Raw genomic sequence first — 23,028 nt, forward strand, 5'->3', positions numbered from 1 at the left:
CTTACCTAATATAGATTAATAAATATATACTTTCAACCTTGATATAGAATAAAGCACCTAATATAGATTAATAAATATATACTTTCAACCTTGTATAAAATAAAGCTATTGTGGTAAATTAAATATTGCTATATAAGGCTAATCATTATGATAATAAATTCCTTTTGTCTTGTTGTTGATTGATTATTCAGTCTCCACACCAAATACGAGACCTTGGAAATCGTGTAAGCCCCATAATTGAATATTTCCCACCATCACACCCAAAAGCAGCAACCCTGCATATATGTGAAAGAAAATTATAAGGATTTTTAATTTTCTTACACGGTTTTAATATTTAATAAATAATTTTGCTTTTCTATTTCATTTATCTTAATTTATTTTATTTTTTAAAATAAAAATATTTTTCTTTTGGTACTAGATATGTGTAAAGTAAAAAAAAAGGAATAGTGTTTTATATCATCATCCTATATGAAATATGGAAAAAATATATATTAAAGGATGTTGGGAAGTAAATTTATTCATCATTAAAAAAATCATTAATCTCTTGTGGAGATATGGAAATATTTATTATGTTCAGTTAGATCATTCTAACAGTGTTGCGTGTTACATATTTATTGAGATAAATAGTTAAAGTCAATCAAAGTAGTATGCCAGGTATGGTATATTTTAAAATTTAAATTTTGTTGTAATTTTACTCTTAAAATGGTCTCAGAAAAATAAAATATTTAAATTATTCATATTTAAAATATCGTTCTTTTTTAAAAATTACATTATAGACTTTCGAGATATTATTCATTCTAGAACTTAACTACTAATATATTTTTAAACTTGTTTCTTACTAGTGTTTGTTCCTATTTTTTCAAAATTAATTTTCATGGAATAGAAGAAAGAAGATATCGAGAAAATAAAGAAGTCTCTTAAACAAAGTTATAAAAGCATATTTAGAAAACTGATTAAGAGGTGCACTGCAGTATAAATACCAACAAATATATGTCCAAAATATGTAAACCTTGCAATTGTTTTTGGTTAGAAACAACCAAATTTTTATAATCTTTTTGAATCATAAATTCTCTGACCTAGACAATGACAGATGGTAAATTATTCGTGAATAGCTTCAACTTCTTTGTTCTTAACTAAGGTATGTGTTATTAGTATGTATGTTTGGTATTGGTTCACTATGAGAAGATCAAATCAGTATATAATATTAAGAAGTAAAATTTATATCTAATTCAATTCTAAATAATAATTTTGTAAGTTGAAGTTTATATTTATTTATATTTTATAAATTGATTTTATTTTTAGTCAATGTGAAATTTCTAACACATTCCTTATGCTAAGGTATATAGATCTCGAATATGAGACTAGTCATTAATTGTTGGTTCGATAACAATTCTATAGCAAGTAGAATAATATGTCCAACAAACAATCACTACTGTAAAAGACTCATTTAACTTCGCCCAATATGCCTTGGTTTTAAGAAAATCAAAGTCCATCAAAATACAATGACAATTTTGAAATTATTAACATTTAGGCTATATACACGTTTTAGCTTCACTTGTCTAAGAACCAAGACTTACAAGTTTCCATTAATTTAAAAAATGTTGCTAGTATTTTTTATTTAATTTTGGGCAAAGGTTCAGGCTTTAGTTATTTTTAAATTTAGGCTTCAATTTTATGAAAAACCAAAGCCTACTTAATGTTATTTTTCTCTTCAAGTTTACACTCATGTCAAACATTTCATCACTACAAAAGTTGCTTCCTTCTCTCTTTCGCCACTCCTCCCTTCTTCCTTCTTTGTTCTTGAAAACCTCCACCCAACACTGTTGAACCCAATTTGTTGCCGCTACTCAATGTCGAGTGAAAAGTGAGTGAGTTTTCTTTCTTCCCTATTTGATTTGTTTTCTACGATTTTTGTTGAGTTTTTCTTTTTTGTTAGGACTCCGTAGTGGTGTGAATTGGGTTCTCAATAGAGATATGAAGATGGTGGATCTCGTGCCTCTTTTTTTTTATGGAGGTGGGAATATGATGGAGAAAGTAAAGTGAAATACATAGGAAAACATTAAAGGGCGTGAATTGTAAGAAAAGATATGGCTTGTTTCTCTTTCTTTTTGAATCTTTCTGGAAAATTAAGATGATCTTTAAATGTGCACAACACAATTATGGATAATAAAGCAGTAGAGAGATAGATAAAGAAACCAAACACAATCTTTTTATCCTGGTTCGGCCTCAATGCCTACATCCAGTCTCTTTCAATCAACCTGAGATTGAAAGACTTTCCACTATAAAGATTTTGAGTTTTTACAACAAGGATTTACATAGACCACACTGCCAAAATGTAAAACACCTATCTAATATAGCAAATACAATATTTATTCACCAATCAACATGAAATATTGAACACTCATACTAAAGAAAACAAGACAACATTATACATCATACAAGTAGCATTGTCAAAAATACACCAATCTAAACTCTGAAAGTTGTTCAGTAGCATGTGCATTCAAATATAAATAACCAACACATTAATTACCAAGTACTGAATAATTTTCACACCAACCATTGTTCATACAATTATATACCCATAAACATTGAGGAACTTACCTTCTTGAATTCTTTAAGAATACTGACATGGTCTTCTACAATCCAAAATTAATTATAGTACCACTATTAATAGTCTTTCCTTGAATAAAATTTTCAAACAACGCTTTTCCATACTACTATAACCTAACTTCAACTTAGCATACTCATAGTTCAACCAATAATAACAGCTATTTCAAAAGATATTTATTTATCATTCAAACAATACGAGGTTTGTCCTAAGACTAGTTCAACTTAGAAACATATTTTACCCTTTAACATTTAATCATATAATTCATATTACCTATGGCTAAATTGTTCAGATCACCCAACATTCTTCCAATTTTAACAACTTAACTCTCAATTAACGTGCATCTCATTTCTTAATTCATAAACTACCATTCTTGTTTCACTTCCTCTGAATTTAACATATAACACTACAACTATCATAATACAATTATCAAATAACATACAGTTTCCCATAGAGTTGATGTTTTCTCAAAATTTCCAACGCCACCCTCAAGTGTTCTACATGTTCTTCCTTATTCTTAGAATAGATTAGAATATCGTCTATAAACACTACCACGAACTTATCTAAAAATGACCGAAATATTCTGTTCATGTAATCCATAAAAATCGCTAGAGCATTCGTCACACCAAACGGCATTACTACGTACTCAAAGTGTCCGTAGCGAGATCTGAAAGTCGTCTATTGTACATCTTTCGTCTTGACAAGAATCTAGTGGTAACCAGATCTGAGATCAATTTTTGAAAATACCCTTGCTCCTCTCAACTGATCTAATAGATCATTGATTCTTGGCAAAGGATACTTGTTCTTAATTGTAACCTTGTTCAATTGTCGATAGTCCACGCACAACCTTGAACTTTCATCCTTCTTCTTTACCAGCAAGACAGGAGCTCCCCATGGAGACACACTTGGGCGAATAAACTTCTTCTCCAAGAGATTTTCGATTTGCTTTTTCAACTCCGCTAGTTAGGCAGGATCCATTCTGTATGGAGCCATAGACACCAGACCAGCTCTTGACACTAAGTCTATTGTAAAATTGATCTCTCGACTAGGTGGTAAACCTGGCACTTCTTATGGAAAAATATCAACATATTCTTCTACCACTGGTATCCCGATGATTTGTTCTTTAGTATTCTTTCTTTTCTCTTAAGCTAACACTACATAACAAGCAACTCAATCTTTGATATCCGACACAGACTAAACTGGTCGTAACTGGTCCCGATGCTAGTGTAGAAACTACTAATTCACACCTTAGATCTCGCATTGGTAATCCGAGTCTTTTCAAACATGCTAGGGATATAAAGGAGTGTGTGGCTCCATAATCAAACAAAACATATACACATTCTCCTAACAACATACAAGTGTGTATAATTAAGGTACCTGACTTAGTAGCCTCTTCCGCAGATGTTGCGAATACTCTTTCTGTTGCTTGGGGTTTTATTTCAGCAGAATCTTGTGGTTGTGCTTCACTCACTTTCTTTTTCTTTGGACAAACATTAGCAAAGTGTCCCAGATCATTGTAGATGAAACATCTCTTCCCTTCAACTTTTTCTCCAATAAGTTTAGGGCAGTCGCGTGTGAAATATGCTTCTCCACACTCAAAACACTTTACTGTTCCTCGATAGGATAGTTGTGGTTTTTCATAAGGCTTTTTGTCGAATTTCATTGAAGATTCTCCCTTTGAAGGTCTAAAAACCCTATTTGGATCAACCTCTAGCAATTCTATCATTCTGGATTTCTCTACCAATGTTGGAAAATCTTGTATTTCTAATGGCATAAGTACCTTCTTAAGCTCATGCCTTAGTCCTCCCTTGAATTTTCTTCATCTCCATTCTTCTGTAATATTCTGGGTATAAAATCTCGAGAGATAGTTAAATTTTACCACGTACTCCTGCACTGATAGCCTTCTTTGTTGTAAGGTCAAGAATTCTACCTCCCTTGCAAATTTTGCACTGTTTGGAAAATATTTTTCTAAGAACCTTATCTTAAAGTTCTCCCAATTCACAACCTCACCACGAATCGTCATCAACTATTGCATATTTTCCCACCAATATTCGGCCTCACCCACCAAAAGAAATGATGCATAAGTTAATTTCTGTTCTTCTGAGCAAGTTGTTGCTCGAAAAATCTTCTCATTCTGCCTTAGTCATGAGTTAGCCTCATCAGGAGTAGCCTCCCCATTAAACTTAGTAGGGTCATGCCTTAGGAAGTCATTTAAGCTAGAATGATTTTGAGGTACTTGATCAACTGGTTGTTGTTGCATCTTTGTCAAGATTCAAGTGATTTCTTCCAAAAAAAATAATACAATTTAGCATATGATATGAACTTCTTCAAATAATCATTCTCACCATAAACAATACATAGTTTTACTAAGAATAACAAATTCATTCCCCACAGCCGCAAAAGATTTTTGAAAATCATTGCTCTGATACCACAATGTAACACCCAATTAATTTAAGGGTATTACTAGTAGTAACAAAAAAAAACTAATTAATTTGATATATAATATAAGCAACTAAACTGTATTTCGATTAGATCAAAATACAGTTCCAAACTTACAAACTTTAAACAATATAGTCTTCATCACTTAACATAAGTTTGAATTTAGACTTACAAGCCTTACACAACATATTGTTCTAATACAAATTTATTCTTTTTACAAAAACAAAACCCCTGAAAGTTTTTCCCAGCATGTCTCTCATCATCCTCTAAACTTTTTCAACTGCATCTGCAACATTATCTGCTCACGTATAACATGAGTTATACGATCAAAGCACAAACAAATAAGAGTAAGCTAACCATAACATACAATCATTAAACTTACTTATAATATATATTTCAATCAAGTATTATTACAATTTATGAACACAATTATCTCGATGTCATTACTTCATTTTTCCTTAACTTCTTCAAAATCATACTTCTCATTTTCATAAACCTTACAAGTATACTATGCTTACTCACGAAGCCTTATGGTCAAACCGCTCTCTACCTGCTTCCTTAAGCCTTACCCGTATACTATGTTTTACTTTCCGAAGCCTTATGGTCAGACCGTTCTCTACTTGCTTCTATAAGACTTACGAGTAATATGTTTATGTCAAAGCCTTATGGTCAGACCACTCTCTGCCTGCTTTCATAAACCTCATGTGTTACTCTGCTCATATCAAGCACTACTAAAAAATAGGGTTTTTAAATCGCGTATTATGCCTCGGTTTTTTAAAACCCAAGACATATAAAAACGCGGTGGCAGAAATGTAATTTTGGAAACACTATATGCCTCGATTCTTTTAAACCCGCTTTTGAAAAGAGTATACTGCACCGGTTCTTTTAAAACCGCTTTTGAAAATAGTATACTGCACCGGTTTTATTTTAACCGAGGCCTATATTTGCCTCGATTACTGGGTTGAGGGTTAAAGTTCAAAACTTTATTCACGCAAAACCTCTCTTCCCGCAAAACCTCTTAGACTCTCACTCATATCTCACGCTCTCGCTCATATCTCGCGCTCTCGCTCTCATCTTTGCCTCCCTCCCTCCGATTTCTCCTCTCCACCAAACCCCATCATCAGTGCCGCAAGCAGCGCCGTTCAACCACGCCGCCGGCCACCACGCGCAAACCCGCAAGCACCGCCGTTCAACCACGCCGCGACTGCATCGCCTCTCGATTGAAGAGCAAGCGGTGGCAGATCCAGATCCAGATCCAGATCCCGTGCCAGTGGTGGAGTCGCTTGCCGTCGGGAGCCGCTTCGCGCTCGCCGCTTGTCGTCGCTTGCCGCTTCGCGCTTGCCGCTTCGCGCTCGCTGCTTCGCACTCGCCACTTGCCGTCGGGAGCCGCTTGCCATTGACGATTTTTAGAAACTGGGAAATGGGGTTTGAGGCTGGGTTTCAAAAGTATGAATCCTTGGTTTCTTTGATTTTTTTTTCCATTTGATATATGCTCTGTAATGTATCTGAACTATTATTTTCTGATTTTTCTAATGTATTTGAAATTTGATGTTTTGATATGATTTTCGGATGGATTTTATTTTCTGATTTTGTTTCCATTTGTTATATGCTCTGGAATGAACAACATGAATTCTTTCATCCCAGTGGCTTTTGTTATATGCTCTGTAATGTATCTGAATTTTGAACTTTGATGCTCTGTAATGAACTTTGATGCTCTGTGATGAACTTGATGCTCGATGAATCCCAACAGGTTCAGCAGTATTTTGAATTTTTTTTTATTGAATTTTCTAAGATACGGTCTCGGTTCAAAGGAGGATCGAGGCAAAAATCGATATCTTTTTGACCTGTTCGCAACCGAGGTATTAAACTTATCCTTTTTACCTCGTCTCTATATGCACCGGTTACAGAACCGGTGTCTATAAACGAATGTAACCGGTGCCATTTCTGTTTCCTGTACTAGTGAAGGTCTCATGGAATAAGCCAAATATACTACTCCCGGTAGTAAACATCATTTCATAATTAATGATTTCTTATATTCACCCCAACATTTCCTAAAATCAACAAATCATATCTTCTCATCCACCTAACTCAATCATGTTCGTTCTTTAATCATAAATTGATAATAACTCATTTTCGTGTCAATATCCAAAATAAAATAAACCTATTGTCAGATATCATACTCTTCTTATAATCTCTCATCTTTCCCATAACGAGTACAAACTCAACATAATTTCACCAATCAAAGGTTATTTAATTTTATTTTATTTTCTATGACGTTACACAAAAAAATTTGTTCTTAGTACAAGTTCCACATTCAAGATCTAAACTGATAAATTGAATCATAATTTACTAGAATCTTGGATAAAAATTTCAGTTCGATCTAACCAATAATAAAGTGAAAATTTGAAATTTTACATTCGTAATTGATGAACATAAAATTGAGATCCTTAATAAACACCACTTAGTTTTAAAACAATTGGAACAGTCAAAATACATCAACATGTCTTAGGAACTACATATCTAAATTTTAGGTTAATCTAATGGTTAACTAGGTAGAGATTGAGATTTATACAACTTGAAAACATTATTCAATTGGGTTGTTGAATCTATCAAAATTGCGGAATTAATTCCTCCAAGTACAAACATCCAGTTACAAATCCGAGTGATCAAATTATAGTAATATATTTAGGGAATCATTTATCAAAATTTCCAACTTAATCTATCGGCAAAAGAAGGGAGAATTTAGATTTTTCTGATATAAGTTAGAGATAGAAATAAAGTGATGGTCATTCTACCCAAAATTATAATATTATTTCCTCTAAGTACAATTCTCAAATTAAAGATCTTTATGGTCAAAGTTAATTTCTATGTCTTATAAACTATGTATTAAATTTCCAGATTGATCTAACGGTAGACTAAGTAGCAATTAGAGTTTTACTAAGATAGCTTCGAAAAAAAAAGCATGATCACACTAGTGCAAAAAAGGTTTTTTATACCTGTTAAAAAAGGTTTTTTATACCTATTTTTGAGTAGGTATAGAAGCAGGGGTATAAAAAGTTTTCGATTTTTCACACCGGTTATGAACCTTTCTTCCTTTGTCATCTTTTTCTTCTTCCCTAACCTGTGACAAGAAATAATTTTTACCTTTGAGGACCGACTTTACCTTGGTCTTGAAGCATTATCATCTCATCATCCACATTGTTGATTACCTTTGCCGTTTTCATAAACGGTCTTTCAAGAATAATTGGGATCTTCTCATCTTCCTCCATCTCTATCACCACAAAATCCACTAGGACTTTAAGTTTGTCTATGCAAACCACCACAGCTTCCACTACACCATAGGGTTTCTTGGAAGATCCATCCGCCATGAGCAAAGTCACCTTGGTTGGATTGAATTCAAAATCACCAGTCCTTTTAAGCATAGATAAGGGCATCAAATTAATGCTTGACCCTAAATCAATTAAGGCCTTCCTTATATTCTCCTTCCCAATGACGTAAGAAATAGTAAAACTTCCTGGATCTTTTACTTTTGGAGGAAGTGGTTCCTCCAAAATAGCTCTGCATTCTTCCTGTTTATCACTAGTTTCCTCCTCTAGATATCTCTTCTTTGCGAGGATTTGCTTCATGTGCTTTGAATAAGCAGGAATTTGTTGCAGTGCTTCAGTCAAAGGTATCTTAATTTCCAATTGCTTGTTGAAGATCTCTTTAAAACGCTTATATTGTCTCTCTTTATCAAATTTTTCACTCCCCTTAGGATAAGGAAGAACTCTCTTACTTTTCTCACAATTTTTACTCCCCTCTTCTTTTCTTTCTCTTTTTTCTCATCCTCACCTTCTCTCTCTTCTTTTTCATCTCTCTATTCTAACTCAACTCTCTCTTTTCCATCCACCCTCTCATCACATATACTCACAATAGCTTTACACTCTTCCTTAGGGTTAACCTTAGTATTAGCCCCAAAACTCCCGTCAGGCATATCCTCAAACTTAACCATTTGGCCAACTTGGACCTCCAGGCTTCTAATTGCAGCTTCAGTGCTCTTGTGATTGGAGATAGTCACCTGAATAAATTGTTGAAGAGTTTCTTCAAGCTTTGTTGATCTCTCATTTAGCGCAGATACTTGTTGCCATAGTGATGGTTGTTGTTGTGGTCTATTAACTTGTCCTACTTGTCCATTTTGACCTTGACCCATACTTGGGTGAGGTTTCCACCCTTGGTTGAAGTTCCCTTGGTGGTATTGGAATTGATTTTGAAATTGATTGGCCATAAAATTGATATCTTCTAAGGCCTCCACTGGAAAAGCACATTGACCATTGATATGGTCACCACCACACAATTCACAGAGTTGTTGTTGTTGAACCTGTGAAACGTTCTTCAACTCCTTTGGCAACTGAGCGAGTGTCTTTGTCAAATTCTCCAACTATTGAGTTATGATTTTATTTTGAGCAAGCACGACATCTTGAGATTGTAATTGTAAGACTCCTTTCTGTTGAATTGGAGTTCCTCTTTCACTATGCATCTCGTTGTCATTAGTAGCCATGTTATCTATCAATTCAAAAGCTTCCTTTGGAGTCTTGCATTTAATATTACCTCCAGTTGAGGCATCTAGAATCAATTTGGTTTGTGAACCAAGACCTCCAAGGGAAAGAATGACTACTGCTGCTTCGTCAAAGCCATGAGTGGGCGTCTTTCTCAACAAGCTCTTGTATCTATCCCATGCTTGACCTAGCGTCTCCTCCATCCCTTGTCTAAAAGAAGAAATCTCTTGCTTCCCTTTGTTGATTTTAGATTGTGGGAAGTACTTGTTAAGAAACTTTGAAACCACGACTTCCCATTTAGTAAAGCTATCCTCCGGGAAAAAATTCAACCATAGCTTTGCATTGCCTCCCAATGAGAAAGGAAACAAGCTTAGCTTTATTGCATCAACCGACACACCATTGATCTTCACAGTGTTGCAAATCTCGTTGAATGTGGTGAGATGTTCATATGGACTTTCATGTGATAGCCCATTAAATTGGTTGCTCTTCACCAATTGTATCAACGCCGGTTTCACCTCCATGTTTGCAGCATTGACCCTCGGCCTAACAATGCTATTAAAGTGATGAGGGCCAACAACAGTGGTGTTAGCTGCCAGAGTACGTCTACCATTGTTCTCTTCGGCCATCTCTTCAGTACTTTGGTTAGATCTTTGTGGTGAAGGTTGTAGAAGTGTTTCCGGAGAAGGAAATAATTCTCTAGAAGTTCGAGCTCTCCTCCTCCTTCTACTTTCTTCCAATCCTTCAAGAAGAGGTTCCGAAATTTTCTTACTCTTAGTCCGAATTGTATCCTGCATACACAAGAACACAAAACCCTATAAACAATTGTTAGCACAAAAAGATAGAAAAGATAAAAAGATAAAAAGATAAACAAAAAGATAAAAAGATAGAAAGATAAAACAAAAAGATAAAAAGATAAAAAAAATAAAAAAAGATAAAAATCAAGTCAAAGTTAATCAATAATCACACCAATAGAATAGTTAAACCACGAGTCCCTGACAACGACGACAAAAACTTGTTAACACTTCGGCAAGTGTACCGAATCGTATCAAGTAATAATAAAATGGTAAGACCAAGTATCGCTTCCCAAAGGACTCACAGCCTAGACAGTTATGTGATTTCTTGATTAAATTAGACTTGTAAACGAAATCATTGTGTTTGAGTTGCGGAAAATAAACATGAATGCAAGTTTTTGATCAATTGGATTGAAAGAAGCAAAAGAGATTGATGTAAATATGGAATAATGATGATGTTGGGGTTTCCGATTTATCCTATCCACTCTCATGTATTCATGAATTCATCTTTCTTCATTAATGTTAATGCCACTTTCTAATTTACCTTAAACCCGATGTCTCAGTGAAGAAATCCTAATCCTAATCACTAGTTTACAATGTCTTGTCTCCCTAGCAATTATTCATGCATTACATAAGCACAGAAGCTTAAAGGAAATTGATCCTCCTATTCCTATGTCTAGGTAATATTGCTTCCAGGAGAATTTCCTCAGTTCTAGATTTATCTATATGTGTCTATATAGATAACATCAATGATCATGCAATTGAATGAGTTAAACAAAGCATGCATAGAGTGTAGAAGAAAAACCCTAACAATTAATGAAGCAAAGCATATACAATCAAGAATCAATTCAATACATGAGAGTTTCAAAGGATTACATCGGTTCCCCAACAACAATGGAGGTTTAGTTCACCATAGACATGGTGAAACTAGATGAAAAACAATGAAAGAATGAAAGATAGAACCCTAGAATGTGAAGAAAGGAGCTTCCGTATCCAAAATCCGCCTCCAAGGGGTGAAGAAAGTGTGATTTTGTCTCTTTTTGTCCAAAGATACTAACCCTAGGTCGACTAAACCCTTATATAGTTTATTAAAATTTAAAGAAAATACGCCCAAGCCTAATTAAATGGCACTCAGTGGCACTTTTGGTGCTCAGCGGTAAGTACGGTTCTTCTAAATGGCGCTCAACTACAGTTTTGGCCCTCAACGGTGACTGCGGTCCTTCAGAACGCCGCTCAGTGGTAAAAGTTGCGCTGAGCGGTGACTGTGGCTCTTCTTTTGTGCACTTTTACTTCCTTTCCTGAGTTCAGCCCTTACTACTTCAACTTCTTTCGTCTAATTCATCTTAATTCCTGCCAAAACAAGGAAAACCAAGCATAAAACCCATCCAACTCTCTTATTTCCAAAACTTAAGCAAAATCATGATTTCAAGCTAGTTTCTAATTCATAAAGGTTGTTTTTAATATCAAAATTAAGTACAAAAATAACGGTTTTTCAACCGTTATCAGTTATCTGAATGTAAATCTTTCGAGAATTAATGAAATCGGAAATTTTGATTAAATTCAATCTGTATTGATTAAGTCAATTGTGTTGTGTATACAGTTGAATGCTTTACTATTTACTATTGTATTCATACATTTACACACAGAGATTATACCTGTAATAATTCTTGCATTACAATGATTCCAAAATGCTTGATCTGGAAAAGATCTTGAAAGGTTTTGCAGGAACATTGCTTCTAGATGAACTACTACAAATACAACTCAAATGGAAAGCAATGAAGTCGATTGCAACAGTGGATCAATCGATTACTGTTTAACAGGGGTTATAAATTCCATGATTTGGAATTTGATTATTATGATTATTGATCATATATTGTTGATTGTTTCATTTTCAATATATCTATGTTCTTATAATTGATTGAAATTACTTGAGATAATATTAAGATTGTTGATTGATATTGTATCTATGCTTCATTGATGTGTTTACACAATTTCTGATTTGATACAATGTTGTCACATGCTTATACATGCTTTGAAAAGTTCTGTGATAACTGCATTGTGTATTTGGATTTTGATTATAAAACATGCATAATGGTAGGGGGAGCATTGCATATTATCTTAGATAATTTCACATGCCTACACTTTAGGGGAAGATTATATCTTTATCATGTGATTATCTGTGACAAGGGGAGCATCATTGTTTGATAAATATGATTTACTGATGCATCTCTGAATAACTGTTTGTCAGCATATCATTATCATAAGGCATACCTTTTTCGCTAATGCACAAAGGGGAAGAATGCTGGGAAAATACTCTAATAATGCTGGGAGAATACTTTGATATTCATTTTGAGCTCTGATATATTTTGTTTGCTCTGATACACTCTGATATGTTCTTATATGAATTGATATATTTTTTTCAGCTAAATAAAAAATGAGAATATTTCAACATGTTTGCTCTGAATAAAAAATAAGAATATTTATTGATCATTTGCTCTGATACATTTTGATATGATATGATTTGATTTGTACAACATGGTTGTTTATTAATCATGGTTGTGCATCATCAAAAAAGGGGGAGATTGTTGAGATTGTTGATAGGTAGAGCACTGGTTTTGCTAAACCTACAATCTCAGAGCTTCTGGTTTTTTATGATGACAACATTATTAATAACATGTGTTGTTATATGTTGTTTATATGTTACATGTTCATAACTTTCATGTTTATGATTATTTGAGAACATGTTTGTGTTGATTATGTCATTGCTGCAATTCACTGTGTTTTACATGAGATCTTATCTGTGTATACATGACATATTTTTGAAAAAAGGAAAACCACATGCACTTTTGTTGAACTTATGTGGCAAAACAGAAGTTTTAAGTCGACTTCATTATGAAGTAAGTCGATTAAAACTCGTGGCTTTGCACAATCTTTTCCAAAGTGTGCTGTGAGAATTTTTGAAGAGAAAGTTTTTCAAAACTTTGTTTAACTGTGTTGTATAGTCAATTACATACAACCTACATTCGACTAAGTTTGTTACAGTTTTGAAATTCTGTTAATGCTTGAATTAAATGTTACAACGACTATATTTTTAAATATGTTGACCAAGCATTTATTGTGATTCAACTGAATTAATTGTTCATTCAATTAACTGCATTAATTGTTGCTAATTGTTATAACTATTTTGTTATATTCAACTGCATTAGTAGCAAAGTCGATTAAAATGCGTTAGAGTTGCGAATTGCTATAAATTGACGCGAATTTGATTTCTGCGAGAACTTTTGTGATTCTAACGATTTGATTGATTTCTTTTAGATTATTGATCTCTTGTAGAAAGTGTGAAAGCTCCAAGAATTCATCAAGAAGACTGTGGTGTTCATCTTTGGTGATTTCTTGATGAGCAAGAATCTGTGTGCTCTTATTCTCTGATCGATCTACACTTGAGGTGTCTATTTCGTGATCAGTTTCTATCAATCTTGTGAAGATTGGAGTTGCCCTGTTGTGATTATAGGAAGAGAACGTGCGGCGTTCTGGACTTTGAGGATTGTTCAAAGTGTTAAAGACTGCAGGAGAGGGGACATCTTGTTGGTGTTCTTTGTTTGTATATGCCTATATTTTGATTAGAGGGTTAGAGAGGTGTTTTATATTTTTGACGTAGATGTCGCTATAAAAGCCTTGTTGTAAAAACCTTGATCATTATAGTGCATTTGCTTCTTGTGGTGGAAGGACACTGGATGTAGGCTTGGCCGAACCAGTATAAAAACTCAGTGTTTGATCTTTCTATCCCTACTCTGTTACATTCAGTCGACTTTGTATTTTACTCATTCGATTATATTCTGCTGCACTATAAAGTCTTTTTCCTTCCGTTTTAAGAAAGCTTTTAAAGGTATTTACTTTGCGAAAAAGATTTAAAGAAAACATTATTTTTGTGTTTCACCAATTCACCCTCCCCCTCTTGGTATTGAAACTAAGCCATTCTATTTTCAACAGCAACTTCAGTATTACCAAGTTAGTCGTCAAGAAAATAGATAGGGTTAAAGTAACCCTGAGTTGTTTTCCAACGAATGCCAAATTTATTTTCAATACTTGATTCTTATGGAAACTCTAAAAGTTAGCAAATGCTATGCAATGAAATTAAGGTTTGAAGAATGTTTGAGCTTAATTGAAGAACAAATAGGAAACTTAAAAACAATTATAATGAAATATGCTAAATCCATTACTTTTCCAAGATAACTTCATCATCGATTATCCATAAATTATTGTTAGACTTTCAAATTAATTAAAGTACATTCTTAATTAATTTGAGGGCGATCTTACAATCAATTAAATAAGATTCTCAATCAAAAGCAAGACATTTCTAGATTATTCAAAATAAATTCAACCAAAGTATGTATGTCTTACTTGGTCCTCTATTGTTATCAATATGTATGTCTTATTTCTCTTTATCCTATTGGGCTCCCTTTGTTAAGACAAGATTGTCTAGGAACCCTTTATTTTGAAGTTTAAAATATTGTCTATAGAAATAGTGATCATCGCAAAGATCGTTTAGGAAAACTCGTTAAATGCTATTTGACTAAATGATGTAGTAAACAATTTTTTGTTTAGATCCAATGTGCTTAATCATTAGACGAATAGTTTTATTGTCTATTGTGTAATATCGCTTTGTCTATGCAGATCCTACTAAGGAAAAAGTGTTTTATTCAAAGTTTTGTTATGATCCAAATAGACGTTAAGAGATACATGGATATTCTAAGAATGTTTTCTCAATGTTTTCTATCTGATCATTCGTACAACAACACAATTTTTCTCTCCAAAGGCATCGTAGCATTTATAACTATACAAAAGGCTACATCAGCTCTATCCAAAGTCAATAACTTAAGTATAAGGGATCTTTCTCAAAGATCTCGATAAATTGAAAACTTCACAGAAAAGAGAAAAAGATAATAACATTACACATACCCTTACGTTGTTGAGAATCTTTCTCTCTCTGTGCATCATCTACCATTGGTAGTACAACTTTGTAACCAGCTTTTCATATTTGTATTACTTTGATCATATCCTCTTTAAGAGAGTTATTCTTCTATACTTACTTTAAACATACATCTATTTTTATATAATCAAGAGTGATTCAAAAAACTCGGTTTCTTTTAGCTTAGGAGAAGTTAAACGATATTTAGCTAGTTGGGTTGTTGTAAACCAGGAGTAATGAAATTCGTTTCTAAGTTGTTGAAGTTTCTGAAACCTTTTAAGAGTTCTTAAAGGAGAACGGGACGTATCTCAAGTGAACCAGTTTAAAATGAACTTTTATCTCTAACCTCCTTTTATTGTGTTTCTAAACGCTTTAAACAATACTCAAGTGTTCAACACAGTCTGTAGACCGTTTAACCCTTGCAAACAATGTCTGACATTCTTTGCGAAAAGTTTTCAAACACTATTTAAACCATATTTTTAGACTTTATCTGTTATTTCATTGTCAACAAACACAAAATTAATTTTTTAATAACTTAATTCTTATAAAACCTACATGAATGGTTAGGAAAACACAATATAGATAATAGAAGAGAAAAATAAAAACTAGCCTAATACAATTAAAATGAATGAATGTGAATCTCATGTTAAATTTAATAAAATTTGTCTTATATGTGTATATTATAATGGTCTTATGAACAATGAAATTGAGTTATTATTTATGTTTAAAAGGTTAAACGTTATATTAGATAAAAGGCTTAATACCTATTTTAGTCCTTATTTTCATCAGTTTTGTTCAAAGTGGTCCTCAACTTTTTTGGGCTTTCAAAGTGGTCTCAATTTTTATAATTTTTGTTTAATTTAGTCATTTTTTCTGATGGCATCTAAATCGTTAAGGGCACCGTGTCTACGTCATTCATTATTGAATGAAGTGTAAGTCTTTTGACATACATGGCAATTTCCCAATAAGAGACTGTCACGTGGCAATTTCATCTTTCACCCAAAATTAGGTTTTTACTGTGTTGTTCAAAGATGGAGGCGTAAAAGGCCGCAATATTTGCGAATTTCTGGTCTGGTCTTTGTCCGATTCGCAGGTTGCTCGCGATGAAGAAGATGAAATACGAGGTTATGAATGGTGATGGCAGCTAGGTTTCGTTGTGGTTTGGAAAGGGAGATTTGTGGTGGTGTGAACTTGAATTGCGATTTGGGATTGCAAGTTCGGGATGTGATTCACGATTTTAGGGCTTTGATTTCTTTTCCAATTTGGGGCTTTCTAATTTGCACACTCGAACATGTGATGATGGTTGATGACGTAAATGGAGGTTGATTATGATTTTGGGTACTCATGATTTTGGGGTTTTGATTTGTTGTCCAATTTGGGGCTTTCCAATTTGCAGGTTCGAACATGTGATGGTGAATTTGTGATGGTTGTTGACGACGTAAATGGAGGTTGATTGTGATTTTTGGTGGGTGTAGTGGTTCATCGTGGTTGATGGACTGACGTTGCGATTTTTGTTGTAGGTTGCTCGCGAGGTGGTGATGATGGCCTGCAATGGTACTCACGATGACAAGGAAGGAGATGCATGTGGTTGTTGTGGTGGTCGAACAATGGTGGCTTACGGTGCTGCCTCATCATGGTTCGTTGTTGGTGGATGGTGGCATGATTTTAGGTGGTATTGTGGTTCATGGTGTTTGATGATGAATGAACAGTAGTGACTCGCGGGGGCTCTGTGTTGCTTTGTGGTGGTTGACAAAGATGGAAGGTGCAAGGATGGTGAATTGTTGGCGATAGTGGAAGGAAATCGTGGTGGATAAGGTTTTGGGTTGTGAGAGATTGAAGATGATGAGGTGGTTAGACAATGGGCAGCCATGTCAGAAAAAATGAACCACATCATTCACTAATGGCTCACGTGGACACTGTGTCGTTAATGATTCGGACATCATGAGGGAAAAAAACCAAACTGAACTAAAAATACAAAAATTATTATCACTTTACACGCCAAAAAAAATCGATAACCACTTTAAACTAAATTGACGGAAATAAGAACCGAAATAAATATTAAGTTTAGATAAAATAGTGATTATTATAATTAATGTCATATGATTATAGATGTTTAATATTCGTGCATTTACTTATAAACATTCTCAAATTTATATCTCTTATTTTGAATCATATTTATTTAAAGTCATTATCTATTTTTAACTTTTTTATTTATTTCCAATTGTTAAGAAAAAAAATCATTCATTAAAAAATAATCTCGTGCATAAAAAAATAATCCCATGCGTTGCTAAGGTGAAAATGCAAGTAGGTTTACATACTAACTTTTTTCTTCAATGGTTGGATGACACGTAAATCTTTTGCCAATTGATGACTGTTGTGGTCCAATGGAAGAAAATGAGTCGAATGCTATTCCCATTACAACAATGACGTTTCCAAAGTGCAAGTTAAGAGCATCTTTTTATGGCTTCAATTTTAAGGCCTTATCGTATTTCTTTGACAATCTCTCGTCACATTTCTTTATTCACTTAAGGATTTTATTTCAAATATGCTAAAGACTATTGTTACTTATGGTACTATATACGTGGCTGGTAACACATTCTCACATACAACGGAATTCAACAAAGATTTGCCCTAAATTTTCTTACCAATCTATAACGACATTTCATTATTTAAAAGCTAAACTTCTCTCTAAAACTTAAAGAAATACTGAAATGAGGCCTAGTGGCTTCTTTTTAAGTGAAAATCAAGCAATAAAATAAATATATATTCAGAAATTTTTTATTGGAACGTGTAATGTGAGGGACCGTATTACGAATTTATCATATTTTAGTTTTAGTACCGTGTTTGATTTATTTTTACAGCTTATTTGCTTTCTTCATAAAAACTCAAGTTAATTTTATGAAATTAAATTAAGCTTTAAATGAATTGCTAGGTCTTTAAGAGAATATTTCCACACGTTTTAAGTCAAACGAAAAAAAAAACAATGAAAAAAATGTAGAATAATACTTTTGTAAATAATACAACATTTTATTCGCTAAACTCTAAAGCGTGTAAATCAATTTAAATTAATACTCTAAGATTCCTCTTCTTCACAATTCCAATGTGTGATTCTTCACATTTCGTTTTCTTGAAATTGAAATTATAGTTGTTTTTAATATCTCAATCACGATAATATATGAATGATTTCATTAAATTTATATGTTGGTGTAATTTTTGTTGAATTTAAATTTTGATATTTAGTTTCTTAAATTTGAATATTAAATTAACATTTTTAGGAGTTAATAATATTATATGATGATCAAAATTATAACTTAGTATTTAGGAATAGTAAAATTTATAGGGACTAATTATTTATATTAGTCACCAAGAATGACTTAATCTTTGGGTTACTACTTTGTGTAAAATGATAGGGATTAAATTATAGGAAGTTTATAAAATGAAGTAAGGTGTATTGAAAATGTTTGAGTAATGTTGTTTGTGTTTATTGTATTAAATTTATTTCAATTAAGTATTTATTCATGTATGCATTCAACAAACATTAGTTTCTATTTGATTTAGTGAAAATAGTTAAGGATTAATCACTTATATTAATAATTGAATTGTTTGATGGGACCATTTAAAATAATTTTCTTTCATATTTTTTTACACACACAAAGTCAACCTTAAATTTAATGAAATTTTAGTTTAAACAATTGCGTTGCTTTCTAAAATGCATACTTGACCATGTTGTTTTACTATCACTTTTCTTTCATGTACAATAAATACAAAATGTTATTCAAATTTTATCAAATTTAAGATATTAATGAAAGAATATTGAAAAACATTACCTTCTAAATATGTGTTTGTCAATATTATTATTACAATATTTGTATTTATTTTCTAAAAATGATTATTGACATTCTTATTTTTTTAATATTATGGTGACTTCTAGATTTGATAGTGAAAACCAAATTGACCTGTCATCTAATTGTCTCATGTAACTATATGACAAATTGTAGTGGAGATGACATCAATTGACATTGATCCTAATTCTAGTAAGGCATCGGACCCAGGTCTAGATGATGCTAAGTTTAAAATTTATCTAGGAGTCATAGCTTGATGTCATGAATAACTTTTACTATTATATTTTCTATCAATGTTGAACTAATGTTTTGTCTTTATTTAAGATTTTTTTTGTACATCTTGATAAACAGGTTATGAGATAACATGTTATGCATGATGATAACATGGTAGAAGTTAAGGATGATCTCATATCTCAAATGATGATCATATTACCTAGGTTGAGGAGGAAACCCTTGTAGATTTATGAGAAATCAAAGTATTCAAAGTTATACTATTGTTGTCCCGTTGTACATTTTCTTACCACACACATTGGAGATTGTTGGTGAAACCTTTACGTTAATCATTTAATCATACAACTACGAGTCATGTAAGACATACAATTTTGGTGTATATCTTCCATATTATAATAATTACATTTAACATATAACTCATTTGTGTTAGGTATAAGGATAAATTGAGTTTGGAGAAAAACAAATAAGAATTATATGGATTTATTGAGTCACGATCGATCTAGAAATATGAGGACATAAAGGTCTCAATCCATCTATTAAACACTTGGGTAACTAAGCAAAAGCATTTTTATCCTAGTTCGCTCCAAAACCAAAAGCAATAAAGCATGCTTATTTTTATCATGGTTCGCTCCAAATTGAGCTACCTTTAGTCCTTCCTTAAGCACTTCTAAGGGGTTCCACTAATCACAAAGGATTACAACAAGTTTAACCACTCATGGTATACAACTAACTCAACTGGTTAGGATGAGTATAACCATTCCTTGTATGAACTAGTCTAACTGACTAGATGACTCCACTGAAGTTAAACTTATAAATATTTTCAATTATGATAATTGGTGCCTACAGATGAAGGCGTTATTGAGATCCCAAGACTTTTGGGATATGGTGGAAGACGGGTACGTTGAATCTGATGCAGATGAACATCAGACGATGGCACAGATGACAGCATTGAAGAAAACTCGTGCAAGAGATGGGTCAACATTATATTTCATCTACAATGTAGTAGATGAGTCAGGATTTGAAAAGATAGCGAATGCCAAATCAGCAAAGGAAGCCTGGGAGATATTGGAGGTTGCATATAAAGGTGACAACCGCGTTAGACAAGTCCGAATACAAGCTCTTAGAGGAGAGTTTGAACAGTTGAAGATGGAAACCAAAGAGCATATAACCGAGTACATAACTCGGGTGGAGAAGGTGGCCAACCAACTCGGTAGGAATGGAGAACAAATTCCATGTAGCCGGGTTGTGGGAAAAATTTTGAGATCTCTTACAAAAGATTTCGAAAGTATCGTGTGGGCCATCGAAGAATCGAAGGACTTGTCGGTTCTCACAGTGGATGAACTTGTTGGGTCATTAGAAGCCCACGAACAAAGGAGAAGGAGTTGGGATGATCAAGTTGAACCCGACGACCAAGCACTACAGGTACAGTTTGACTCGAATAAAACTCGGATTACTCAGAGCCGAGGTCCTGGTGGCAAAGGACGAGGTGGACGTGGCTGAGGTAATGATAATGAAGATCAAACCGGTTAGCAGAATTGGCATGACCGAGGACAAGGAAAAGGTCGAGGAGATCAGTCAAGAGTGGAATGTTTTAAGTGTGGCAAGTACGACCACTTTGCAAACGAGTGTAGGTCGACAAAGTGCTACAACTATGGCAAGTTTGGTCATATTGCAAAGTATTGCAAGACCGAGACAAAGGGGGAGACGAATCTCGTTACTGAAGATGCAGAAGAACTATTGCTGGCAAATAGCTCGAATACAGTGGACATGGAAAATTCCATCTCAATATTGGATGAAGTGATCTCGGTAAAAGGTGCGACAAATGTGGAAAAGGAACTCAAACAAAAAGATGAAAAGATTCAGCGGATGGGGAGGCTTCTGGATGAAGCTAATGAAATTATGAATAAACAGAGGGTTGAGCTTGAGGAGTTGAAGAAGACAACTCTTGAAAAGGAAGAGAAAACATCTAGCGTTATTGAACTAGATAAAAATAGGGAAGAAGATGAAGAAGAGATGAAGGATGATGAGATTTCTACCAACTCGGTATGGTATCTAGATACTGGAGCAAGCAATCATATGTGTGGGAACGAGAACTTTTTTTATGAACTCACCAAGGTGGAGGCCAAATTTGTGTCTTTTGGAGATGACTCCAAGGTGGCCGTGAAAGGGCGTGGAACAATTCGACATATTCAGATTAATGGACGAGTTGGAGAGATTAAGGATGTTTATTATGTTCCGGAGTTGAAGAGCAATATTTTAAGCATGGGTCAGATAATTGAAAAAGGTAATTCAATTTTTATGAAAAATCAGGTACTGTATTTAAAGGATAAGCATGGTCGTCTAACAACCCAGGTAAAAGCAAAGAAGAACCGGTTGTATGAATTGGAGCTGAAAATTTTGGAGAGAAGATGCAAACCCGGAGTAGGATGATGCACATGGAAAGTCGAACGAAGGAAGGAAGAATTTAATTTTATGGGGGAGTTTGTTGAGCTAAACTTAAATTTTAGGGTTTTATTAATAATTTTGTTTAAATCTTATTTTATTAATTTTTGGGTATTAGTAATATTTAGTTTGATTTGATAGAGATAAAATAGGGACACATAATTATGATTTTCGGTTTATCTAGGTACAATATTATTTTATGATAGATTAAGAAGATTTTATTTTTAAGATAGTTGATATTTTATTTTTATTCCTCGCAATATTGTAAGTGTTATGGCTATTTAAAGCCCTTCAATTATAATGAATAATAAGACTCAATTTCAGAAAATTTTTGAGTGTGTGTATCGTGAGATTTTCCCAACAAGGATGAGTATAACCATTCCTTGTATAAACTAGTATAACTGACTAGATGACTCCACTGAGTTAAACTTATAAATATTTTACTTCACATCTGAAAGAAAACAACAAAGTGCTTTATAGATTATAAGAACACACATGTAACTCCTGTAAAGAGGATGTGAAATCACGACAAAGAGATTTTGAAAACTTATAAAGAAATTGTTCTTTTTCAAAGCGTTAGATGATGTAAGCTTTTTAAAGAATAACAACAAGAGAGTATTCAATTATAATTCTTGATTCTTAGATTCATTATATATGTTTCTTTGAAAAAGATTCGTTACTCAAAGCTTTTGACTTTCACGTAGAGATGTAGTCTTTTGGACCAGGTTACAAGTTATGTTGCGTTTTGTAGAGGCAATGTGTTGTGTACGGAATAGATAGATAGAAAGGATGAAGTAAGCATTCCTAGAAAATCTTCATGTTTCTAAACGTTCTTTTGATTTTGATGTAGCTTTTAAATAAAGGTAGTGTACTGATATGATCTACACAGAAAAAGAGAGCACAACATACCAAACAAAAAGGTACTACAAGGTACATGTAATAAAGCGTTAAACGATCCTAATCGTTTAGGCATTATACGTGTATTATCGTTTAGACACTGTTTGTTTGAGTAACTTATAGCGTTTAAGATAATTTTAATATAGCATTTAGCGCTTGCATTTAATAAACTAGATAGTTCATGTTATAAGATGTTATTTCGTTAAGATACTTTGTTAAATTTCAAAACTAAGTTTACTTGAACAAGCATATCTTAACACAAAGCGTTTAGACG

The sequence above is a fragment of the Vigna angularis genome, chromosome 9 (assembly GCF_016808095.1).
Source record: "Vigna angularis cultivar LongXiaoDou No.4 chromosome 9, ASM1680809v1, whole genome shotgun sequence".
NCBI classification, from domain to species: Eukaryota; Viridiplantae; Streptophyta; class Magnoliopsida; order Fabales; family Fabaceae; genus Vigna; species Vigna angularis.